This window comes from Rhineura floridana, chromosome 10, assembly GCF_030035675.1.
Source record: "Rhineura floridana isolate rRhiFlo1 chromosome 10, rRhiFlo1.hap2, whole genome shotgun sequence".
NCBI lineage: Eukaryota > Metazoa > Chordata > Lepidosauria > Squamata > Rhineuridae > Rhineura > Rhineura floridana.
This window is the reverse complement of record NC_084489.1, coordinates 81981910-81994021: the sequence shown is the minus strand read 5'-3', so window position 1 is coordinate 81994021 and position 12112 is coordinate 81981910. Positions and strand designations below refer to the sequence as shown.

The window sequence follows — 12112 nt, the reverse complement described above, 5'->3', positions numbered from 1 at the left end:
GCATAAAAATGAAAATATGAGTGAAAATACTGTACAAAAATGTATTATATGATGAGAAGTTGCTTGCAAAAGTGTGTGCATTAGTCAAAACTGCCTACAAGAAGTGTTTATTAGGAGAAATTCACACTAAAATGCTGGAGAATTTTCATGAGGATTGTTTGTTTTAAAAAATTGCTAATTGCTGTAGAAATGTGGAGAACTGAATTTAAGGTTGGAAGAATGAGAAACGGAAAGAAATGAAATTGACAGATCCCTCCATCCCTACACTGAGATATGGCTCTTTACCACTGAGCTGCAGAACCTTCTGCTTCTGAATAGATATGCACAGGATTGCACTGAATAGTGTTTAGATATGTCATTTGCTCCAACTATCCTCCATTAGGATGGACAGTCCCTATTTTTTGGTACCTGTCCCAGGTGCAACACTGTTTAGGAATTTGTCCTTTATTTTGGTTTTGAAATTGTCCTTGTTTGGGCGGCAAGAAATGTTTTTTGTTTTTTTTAAAGTTGCTGTGGCCTTTTGTGAGTTGTCGTCTTTCAGATGAAACTCCCCCTCTAGTTCTCTAGAAGTTAAATCCCTTGTGTGGGACAGGATATATCTTTGAATAGCAGTTGTGGGCAATCACGGGTGGGGAGACCTCTGCTGTGCTGAGGTCCTGCTTGCAGGCTTCCCACGGGTATCTGGTTGGCCACTCTGGCAACAGTCTTGGACTATTTGAGCCTTTGGCCCAGATCCGGCTCATCCGGCTCTTCTGATGCGCCTACATCTCTCTAGTACACGTGCATGTAAATAGAGACTGACAGCAATCCAGACTATAGGAAGCCAGCGTAAATTATCCTGGTGTAATTTACCCCATTTCAAATCCCATTCAGGAGTGGGGCTACTGCCAGCTGAGCTGGCCTGAGCCTGGCAGAGGGGACACAAGCCTTTAAAATAGAGCTTGACGTACACAACCCTTTCCCCCAGTGTAACTTCCGTTGGGTTGCCAAGACACATGTCTGAGCTGAATGGAGTTTGGAACAAGGGTAAGTCTCCCCCATCCCACCTCTTTCTTACCCCAGAATGCCCCCTTTCCAGGGCTTACCCCGAGTGAGTCCCAGCTGAGCCAGGATGGAGCCCTTAGGCCACTGAATATCCGGCTGAGCCAGGATGAGGGGTTCAGCAGGAGATCCACCTATTCCAAACTCTGTTCATCCCAGTGGGTCTTGGGTTTGGACTGCTCCCTAAGGCACCATGTCATGCAGAGGCTGCCATTTTGGATGCCACAGCTGGTGAGGTTCATTTTGAATGAATCGCTCCAATAGAAAACTCAGGTGGAAAGTGCCAACAGAAAGAAGGGCAAAAAACGGAGGGCCCTCCTCCCACACAAAAAAGGAGAGGGTAGTATCAGCTTGCTTGGAGGCGCCTTGAGGTTTGCAGGAGTACAAAAAGCCTTTTAGAAACAACCACCTCTAAAATTAAGAGGCCAGCCCCCTCCCAAAGCAGCTCAGGGGGTACTGATCATGCTCAGTAGCCACAGAATGTTGAGTGTCAGTTGGAAAAATGAAATGGAAAACCGTTGGGAGGGGCTCACGGCAGAATGGAATGGCCTACTGGAGAAGGGCATGGCTGGCTGGCACTCTAACAAGGGCATTCCAACTAGGAGGTGAGGGCACGCTGCAATATTGTATTGCAGCAGGTTCCGTATGCAAATATGTTAAATGATCGCAGGGGCAGCTACTGCAAGGTTAATTAGCACAGCAGATGCCCAAGAACTAGAGCCTCCAGAAATATGTAATGAGGCTGGGGACCCTCAGGCAGTAACGTGAGAATGAAGGTATTATAAGGATGCAAGTGTCTCTCTTTTCTATATATGGCTTTATGGGGTGGTGGTGGAAGGCAAGTGCTTTCTTAACATTTTGTGACCATGTGTGTATGTTTGCATGAATGTCTGCTGGAGTCAAAGTGCATCTGCCCTCAGTCAGAGAACCAGCCAGCGTGTGTGTGTGAAATTTGAACTCTAGTACAGCTACCTGCACTTCAGCCTAGGATGGCCATTTCTGCATTGCCAAAACAGAGGGCACCAATTTGCATATGCCAATGTGTAGATGCGAATTTTAGCAAAAATTACTATAATTTAAATAGAAACTCAGCACACCTCACCATAGCAGGTACAACCGTAACAAGGTTACCTCTGGGCTTGCTCAGTTTTCTGTCGAGGTGCAAAGTTTTGAGAGATTGCTTCAAGGCTCCTCTTTTCTCCTTTCTTAGGGCTCTTTACCTTTAAACCACACTTGGACCATGCTTCCAGTAGCGGATACCTTCAAAAAGGCGACTGTCCTCTGACAGCTCTTGAAACAGAGAAGTGTCTTCTGTACATGAGGACATACCATAACTCAAGAATTTTTTTAAAAATGTATCCCTAATCTTCAAAACAAAGACAGAGTTTTTAAAATGGGAAATCTTTAAAATGAAGGCAGGAAACAGTGACTGTCCTTGGTCAATATGGGGAACCCCAAGCATTGGCCAGTGACAATCGTCTCCCAGCAGATCTGATAGTCATCCATAGGCTATATCTGGATGGGCTCCTTGATGGCCAAGCAATCAAAAGGAGCGCTTTCAGACTCTTGCTATTTTCAGGTGGGATTCAGTCACTTACTGGCAAATTCATGTTGTGCAATTAAAGTGCATTTGGTGCTCCTGTGCAACAAGCCTGCTTCTCCCCAAAATCTTATTGTGACAAGGAAAGTGACTGGAAAACACAGAGGAAAGCGTGGGATAACGATAGCTTGACACAATGTCCTATAACTAACCCCCAAATATCTGAAAGACTACCTTCTTCTTCTTCTTCTTCTTCTTCTTCTTCTTCTTCTTCTTATTATTATTATTATTATTATTATTATTTCTATCCCACCCTTCTACCCTATAATAGGGCACTCAGGGCGGCTTATCACACAATTATCCCACAACTTTGTCGCAACGACAACTAAGAAGGCTGAAGGAAAAAGAATCCTTAATCTGAGCATCGGCAACAATGTTGTGACGCTGGGCATGTTTGTGAACCAGGGCTAAGGCCTCGGCCGCCATCTTGAAAGAAGTACATGCAGCATGTTGGCACACAGTGCGTGGCCATGCAGGGGGCGGGACAGCAGAGGTTATTTTTGCCCACTCTGCCAGTGCCTCCCTCTTTTGTCTTGGGTAGCCAGGGAGTGAGGACGGATAGCTGGTGTTGGTACTTGCGGGACATGTGGCTGGCCTCTCTGTCTGCTGGCCGTGGTTGTGCCTTGGACTTCCGTGGGGTCTCCAGATGCCAGGGAGGGGAGCCAGTGGCCCAGTGAGCTTCACAGCTCAGTGAGGAATTCAGCCCTAGTCTCCCAGGGCCCAGTTCTGTATTCTGTGTCCATCCGTCCGTCCTTCCTTCATCAGGAACTCCTCTCAGCAGGTGCCATTTTCCTCTGCAACCCCCCCGGGGAAATGTGCTACGTTGTGGCCTAGCAACTAAATCCAGCTGTCCAGTGTTGTTTGGGGTGCTGGGCTGGAAAAACATTAAAGAGGGGGGGCAGAGCAGATATTAGTGCTGGATGCTGTGCCCTGGGAGCTGCCCAACGGTAGCAAACTCAGCATCTGCCTTTTCATCTTTTTAATTTTTTAAAAATCAACTTTCTGGTCCTCATGGTGTTAGAAATTTATGGCCAAAGCCTGGTGAAAGATAGCAGAGAAGGAGCTACATAATGAGACTGAAGGGGAAAAGGCTTTGGTGCCCTGCCCAAGAACGCTGGGTGCTGATGGTAGAAACGCAGTGTGCATTTTTAATTTTTTTTTAAAATCCAAGTTTCTGGTCCTCATGGCTTTAAAAATGTATGGGCTGTGCCTGGTTCAAGATGGCAGAGAAGGGGCTGTGTAGCCATAGGCTGCCCAGCTCCTTGTACTTGACCAGAAATAAACTACACGAGGCATGCACCTTTCCCAAAAGTGTTCCCTGTTCTTCCAGTTATACACTGCAATGCCTTGTTAAGACAGTGTGGGTAGCAATTATCTGGGTGTGTCTGAAAAGCAGAGAAGAAGAAGCAAGGGCAGTGCAGAACCCAATGCTGGTGTCGCTTCTTGCTTTGCCCACCGTGATGTGTATGAATTGGCCTTTGGTTTAGCTTTGGAATCGTAAGATTACTTTGGACAGATTTGGGCAGTAATTGAGGCAGCACTATCAGCCAACTTGCTGCACCTCACAACATCTGAATAACAATTCACAATTCCCAATACCCTGAGTGTGTGGCTCTATACAACTATGACTCAGAAGGTCATACAGAGGGCAAGAAACTATAGTTGAATTATTTTGGTTCCTCCACCCGCTTTCTTTCTCTGTTCACTTTCATGCCTGATAAAAACTGAAACTTGAAAAGACCAACTCTGCAAGCATTCTGGAACTGTGTAGAAATCCCCACTTGGAGAAGGCAACTTTTCTTACGTCCTCAGTCTGATAAACCTGTTGTCTATTGCGACTTTTTTAGCAGTGGAGTACCCTACTTTGCAGGCCAAAGATCTGTGATTCAGTCCCTGGCATCTCCAGTTTTGGGGATCTTACTACTAGTAGTAGAGAACCTGGTTTGCACGCAGAAGAGCCTGAGTTCAATCCCCAGCATCTTCAGGTACAGCAAGGTGATTTAAGGTGCACCTTCAGCAGAAGGGCTGGAGGAAGGGAATGGCCACAGAGCATCTGCTTTGAACACAGAAGGCCCCAGGCTCAAACCCCGGCATCCCCAGGTGCAGCTGCAGGAGAGACCTCTGCCTGAAACCCTGGAGAGCCGCTTCCAATCAGAGTGCATAATACTGAGCTAGATGGACCAATGTCCTGACTTGGTATAAGGCAGTTTCCTATGTTTTTAGTCAGTGGGATGGAAAAGACTGTACCTGAGACTGCTAGATGGGCCAATGATTTGATTACATAGAAAGCATCTTCATGTATCATATGTATTTATATATCACCCACACTCAGTGCTGTCCTACAGGATACATAACTTGCCAAAACGTTGCATCTTTTAAAACTCACATTTGCAAAATTATCTCTGCTCCCATGAAGACTAGAAACTTTTTTTAAAATGGGTATCTGCGGTGAATAGCAAAGGTGTGCTTTGGCAAACAGGGAGCTGTCTGGCATCCCAGTTCAAAACACATTTAACTTTTAATCATAAATATGGCAGTAGTGGATTTACTGCATCAGTAGATTTTTAACTCAATGGAGGCAGGTCCATTAGAGCTAAGGGGGCACTGCCCCATCAACCTCAGTCTGCATTCAGCCAGCTCCGCACCTGCCACCATACGTGCATCCAAGAGGTGGTGGTGATGACGTGTTGGCATTACCTCTGCTGCCTGAAATAAGCCCAGCTCCTTTAGCACGTTAGTGGATTGTACACACATGCCTGCAATCACCCAAGATGGCAGCGGGGTATGTTGAAGCCCCTGCCGCCATCTTGGGTGATGGTAAACAAGTGTGCGTGGTGTGCTGACATGGGAAACAGTGAGCTGGCATGCGCTGGTGACAGCAGGGTGTTGTCTGGGAGGGTGGCTTCCACTCTGCAATCCGCACCAGCATTGGGTCGTAGGGCACATGATCTGTGACCCTATGTTACTGTGGATTGTATAGCAGGAGCTACACCTGCTCAGCCCCAGCAGCAGAGGCCCCTGTCAGCCACAGGGGCCCTCGGCCAATGCCCAATCTGGCCGCTGCTGGTGCCAGTAACCTCAGTGTTCCTATTATAGAACTCAGCAGGGAGGCAGAATTATTTTACTCTTCTTGTCATTGGCTCTGGCTCCACCTACTGATGGGCTTCCTGCCTCCCACCCTACCAGTTTCTAATGGGGATCAGCCACTATTAGTTGAACTCAATAACTTTTCAGATAATTTCCAGTTTTGTAATTCAAACGGGTTTGCCTTGCCTCCCCCTCATCTAAGAACATGGGTCTGGTTTTACTCTTGGTTTCAGCCACATAATTAGCACTGTGACATCTCCCATAAATTTGCATCAGCAGGTGAAGATCTAATCTCTTGAGGACAGGCCCAGTCCAGGGTGTGTTGGCCTCCTACTAATGTCCCAAGCACCTTTGTGTCGCTGCCTTCCCTCCGCAGGAGGAAAGCAAGTGAGACTGGCAAGAAGTCAAAAGCACTGGCGATGTGGAGTGTGTGTGTGTAGAGATAAAGGTGTGCAACAGGGGGCTTCTTCTTGCTTGCATCCTACCGGCCACTGGCAGGTGCAAGGCTTTGTGGGATCTCCTTTCCTGGAGGCTGCAGGAAACTTTTTGAGCAGGTATGGTTAAAAGGTTGGGAAGAGCTCCCTAGATCATAGAACAGCTTGCCTAGTGGGGTATGCTTGGCCACCTTGGGCAATCAAGACTATGTTATTCCAGTAAGCGTCCTCCTAATTTGCCTTGTCTGGCTGTTTGACTGCTGAGATGTTATTGCTGTTTGTTGCTTTATGTATTATGATCTATACTTACTATGTTCCATTGGTGTATTCCAGTGCAGAAAGATGTAGAAACTAACTAAATGTTATTTATTTACTTGAAGCATTTTTACTCTGTTCTTCAGATGAGAAAGACTCTCAGAGAAGCTTACAAAAACCAATATAATCTTTGCCTTGTAAAAGACATGGCATAAAAGAAAAAGAGATTGGGAGGGAGGAGGAACAAAGCAAACTCGGGTAATAGTTCTTCGTTACATATTTGGTGATCTCCCAATCAACAAAACTCCTCCTCAGAGGTAGATGTTGACCTTCTTAGGTTTAGCAGAATCTGCTAGCGTCAGATCAGTAAGGCTGCCTGGCAACCAAGAAGTCTTCTGTAACTTTAAAAGTTGTGCAGGGGGAAGGGAAAATTCCACCTTGTGGTTTTTCCCATTACAGTGTTGCAAGAACACCTGCACTTGGCTGACTTTCTCTTCTCATAAAGATACAGGATCAGTTTCAGGCCAGGAACCTGGCAACCCTAATGCCATGTAAGGTGAATGCCAAGGTGGGAGAGCTAGAATCTCACCCAACACTCTCCAATCACAGTGTTTGATGGGGGGAGGGATATAAAGCCATGTTCTGTTTTCTATGCCTCTATTTTATTACTAGATTGTAGGGTATGTGTGTCAGTAAGTCTTGTGGGACAAATGTATCATATCCAAAACTCTGGGCAGTCAGCCAGCCCTGCCACTTTACAGGAACCAGTCCCAGGCAGGCAGATGAGAAAGACATGTGCCAGGTTAACAAGCACAGACTCCACATGACAGCTACTACACTGAAATGCAGCAGAACAGGCCAAACAGGAACATGAGAACTTGCAGAATTGAGCACTCAACTGACTATATAGTCCTTTTTAAAAAGTATTTTATTATTTGAAGAAAGCAAACTTTAAAGCTGGCTACCATGAAAACCGCTAGACCTACCTGTCTGTCATTTGGCAAGGTTAATCCCCTCTTGAGGGCCTATCATGCCTCCAAATTTCATGGACTTCTGTGAAAGGGCAGGATAGAAATGTAACTAAAAATAATGCAAAACGTTGTAGCCATTTTTGTCTCCCAATGACAGTGAAAAGAATAGAGAAGATTTGGATTTTCAGGTCAGGCCAAATCATGTCCAGATCAATCTCTGTTGAATCGGGCCCTGATCTGGATTGCCGGATTGGGCCCTGAATCAGATTAGGAGGTTGGGTGGGCTTCCACAGTCCTAGTAAAAACTCTAGGAGGATGCATGAGGGGTGTGTCTCAGGAGATTTTGGTGTGGGGAAAGCCTTGAGGGCCATGCAGAAAGGCCTGGAGGGCTGCATTTGGCCCCCAGACCCAAGATTTCCTATCCCTGTCTCAGACCTTTGGACGCTTGACAAAGAGATAGACGGTGGAGGCTGGAAAATGATGACCTTCCTGAAATCCCTTACCTGTATTAACATAAGAACATAAGAACATAAGAAGAGCCTGCTGGATCAGGCCAGTGGCCCATCTAGTCCAGCATCCTGTTCTCACAGTGGCCAACCAGGTGCCTGGGGGAAGCCCGCAAGCAGGACCCGAGTGCAAGAACACTGTCCCCTCCTGAGGCTTCCGGCAACTGGTTTTCAGAAGCATGCTGCCTCTGACTAGGGTGGCAGAGCACAGCCATCATGGCTAGTAGCCATTGATAGCCCTGTCCTCCATGAATTTGTCTAATCTTCTTTTAAAGCCATCCAAGCTGGTGGCCATTACTGCATCTTGTGGGAGCAAATTCCATAGTTTAACTATGCGCTGAGTAAAGAAGTACTTCCTTTTGTCTGTCCTGAATCTTCCAACATTCAGCTTCTTTGAATGTCCACGAGTTCTAGTATTATGAGAGAGGGAGAAGAACTTTTCTCTATCCACTTTCTCAATGCCATGCATCATTTTATACACTTCTATCATGTCTCCTCTGACCCGCCTTTTCTCTAAACTAAAAAGCCCCAAATGCTGCAACCTTTCCTCGTAAGGGAGTCGCTCCATCCCCTTGATCATTCTGGTTGCTCTCTTCTGAACCTTTTCCAACTCTATAATATCCTTTTTGAGATGAGGCGACCAGAACTGTACACAGTATTCCAAATGCGGCCGCACCATAGATTTATACAACGGCATTATGATATCGGCTGTTTTATTTTCAATACCTTTTCTAATTATCGCTAGCATGGAATTTGCCTTTTTCACAGCTGCCGCACACTGGGTCGACATTTTCATCGTGCTGTCCACTACAACCCCGAGGTCTCTCTCCTGGTCGGTCACCGCCGGTTCAGACCCCATGAGCGTATATGTGAAATTAAGATTTTTTGCTCCAATATGCATAATTTTACACTTGTTTATATTGAATTGCATTTGCCATTTTTCCGCCCATTCACTCAGTTTGGAGAGGTCTTTTTGGAGCTCTTCGCAATCCCTTTTTGTTTTAACAACCCTGAACAATTTAGTGTCGTCAGCAAACTTGGCCACTTCACTGCTCACTCCTAATTCTAGGTCATTAATGAACAAGTTGAAAAGTACAGGTCCCAATACCGATCCTTGAGGGACTCCACTTTCTACAGCCCTCCATTGGGAGAACTGTCCATTTATTCCTACTTTCTGCTTTCTGCTTCTTAACCAATTCCTTATCCACAAGAGGACCTCTCCTCTTATTCCATGACTGCTAAGCTTCCTCAGAAGTCTTTGGTGAGGTACCTTGTCAAATGCTTTTTGAAAGTCTAAGTACACTATGTCCACTGGATCACCTCTATCTATATGCTTGTTGACACTCTCAAAGAATTCTAATAGGTTACTGAGACAGGACTTTCCCTTGCAGAAGCCATGCTGGCTCTGCTTCAGCAAGGCTTGTTCTTCTATGTGCTTAGTTAATCTAGCTTTAATTATACTTTCTACCAGTTTTCCAGGGACAGAAGTTAAGCTAACTGGCCTGTAATTTCCGGGATCCCCTCTGGATCCCTTTTTGAAGATTGGCGTTACATTTGCTACTTTCCAGTCCTCAGGCAAGGGACAAGTTACATATTTTAGTGAGCAGATCAGCAATTTCACATTTGAGTTCTTTGAGAACTCTCGGGTGGATGCCATCTGGGCCCGGTGATTTGTCAGTTTTTATATTGTCCATTAAGCTTAGAACTTCCTCTCTCGTTACCACTATTTGTCTCAGTTCCTCAGAATCCCTTCCTGCAAATGTTAGTTCAGGTTCAGGGATCTGCCCTATATCTTCCACTGTGAAGACAGATGCAAAGAATTCATTTAGCTTCTCTGCAATCTCCTTATCGTTCTTTAGTACACCTTTGACTCCCTTATCATCCAAGGGTCCAATTGTCTCCCTAGATGGTCTCCTGCTTTGAATGTATTTATAGAATTTTTTGTTGTTGGTTTTTATGTTCTTAGCAATGTGCTCCTCAAATTCTTTTTTAGCATCCCTTATTGTCTTCTTGCATTTCTTTTGCCAGAGTTTGTGTTCTTTTTTATTTTCTTCATTCGGACAAGACTTCCATTTTCTGAAGGAAGACTTTTTGCCTCTAAGAGCTTCCTTGACTTTGCTCGTTAACCATGCTGGCATCTTCTTGGCCCTGGCGGTACCTTTTCTGATCTGCGGTATGCACTCCAGTTGAGCTTCTAATATAGTGTTTTTAAACAACTTCCAAGCATTTTCGAGTGATGTGACCCTCTGGACTTTGTTTTTCAGCTTTCTTTTTACCAATCCCCTCATTTTTGTGAAGTTTCCTCTTTTGAAGTCAAATGTGACCGTGTTGGATTTTCTTGGCAATTGGCCAGTTACATGTATGTTTAATTTAATAGCACTGTGGTCACTGCTCCCAATCGGTTCAACAACACTTACATCTCGCACCAGGTCCCGGTCCCCACTGAGGATTAAGTCCAGGGTTGCCGTCCCTCTGGTCGGTTCCATGACCAACTGGTCTAGGGAATAGTCATTTAGAATATCTAGAAACTTTGCTTCTTTGTCATGACTGGAACACATATGCAGCCAGTCTATGTCCGGGTAGTTGAAGTCACCCATTACTACCACATTTCCTAGTTTGGATGCTTCCTCAATTTCATATCTCATCTCCAGGTCTCCCTGAGCATTTTGATCAGGGGGACGATAGATCGTTCCTTTCGTTATCTTGTCATCTTACATAGTTATCTACATTTCAATGTTCAAATTCTGTTTTGTCTTAGAGGTGCTCATTGTAGGCCCTTTTTATCCATGATGCCATCATATCTGAGGCAGGTTGCCTCATTGCAAGCATTTAGAAGGCAGGGCAAAATGACCTAATTTAAGCATGTGTTCTTGGGAACTGTCAGCTGATCTCAATTCCTCCTGAAAAAAAATGCGACTGCTGTTTAGTTAGTGGTGCACTAAGGGGGTTTCTTGCATTCAAAATTCACTAACTTCAAAATGTGACCACGCCAGCCCTGCAGCATTTGGGGGCCACTGCTGCTCATGTACTTCAATGTTGTTGGTTTAACTGCTGTGGAATTATTAGTTTTAAATTGTTTTATGGCTTTTATTGTTAGATGTTCTGATTGTGAGCCACCATGACAATCCCACTGAGATGGAAGGTCTTGTGGTATAAATACTTTTGTAAAATGATTAAGTAAAATTGTTGAATGTTTCTCTTATCAGGTGACCTCTGTAGCTTTGCATTTCTGAGGGAATCGATCTGCTGACCTCAGCTTTATTCTTGGAGTTGAAAGGTAGTTTTGTAAATGTGTGCATTTACAGATTACATGGCTGGATGGTTGAGATATCTTTACCTATATAATGGAGGAAGGCAGACTATTTCTTTGAAGCCTAAGAAATACAGCTCATAACTTTGACTGCTGTTATGTATTCAAGACACACCATATGACATGCCACTCCAGAGAAGTATTCAGGTATTTTGGGTTGCTGGCATTGTGAATACATATTGGTGGGATAGCTAAAATCCAAGCCAGTTAGCAACTCTTCTGTTACCGGGGCCAAGATCAAGGTTCATGTATTAGTTTACAAGGCCCTTCACAACTTGGGTCCAGAACATCGTAAGCACAGTCTGATTCCTTATATCAGGAATGGGAAACCTTTGGTCCTCCAAATGTTGCTGAATTACAACTCCCATCATCCCTGGCCATTGGCTATGCTGGCTGGGGCTGATGGGAGTTCAGGAACATCTGGAGGACCACAGGTTCCCCATGCCTGATCAATGAGATCTTTCAGAAAATCTCCATTAGTAATCTTCCATGGCTCAGATGCATTGCTTTTATCCACCAATGGGCATGCATTCAAAATTGTGGGCCCAATTCTGTGGAACTCCCTTTTGCCTGGGAACAGACAGGCCCCCTTAGTGTTGAACTTATTTCCATTTATAGTCTGCTCACTGTCTGAAAAATCTCAAAGCAGATTACAACAGAATACATAAATTATATATATGTACAATAAAAAACCATATCAAAGCAAAATACATGAATATCCATATATATAAACACACTATAAAAGTCAGAGAGCATTGCAAGGCAGTATAATTTAAAGTTACAACCAACGTAACACATACTTATATAACCACTCACCCACTCTTACTCACCATCCATTCCATACAACCACTACCATCATTCTCTTCACTTCAAACGTTCTCTCTATCAACCAACTGCTCATACATCAA

The 12112-nt window shown here is 44.7% G+C and overlaps 1 protein-coding gene across 2 annotated transcripts in view; it reads left to right on the top strand.

Moving 5' to 3' along the window:
• Nucleotides 1-6109: 6109 nt before the first annotated feature.
• Nucleotides 6110-12112, top strand: part of LOC133365168 (solute carrier family 22 member 13-like) — a 44294-nt gene continuing 38291 nt past the window's right edge. For both annotated transcript variants that reach the window (XM_061586656.1, XM_061586657.1), the window contains exon 1: nucleotides 6110-6282. The gene's annotated coding sequence lies outside the window, so the exon portion shown is untranslated. The remainder of the gene's footprint in view (nucleotides 6283-12112) is intronic.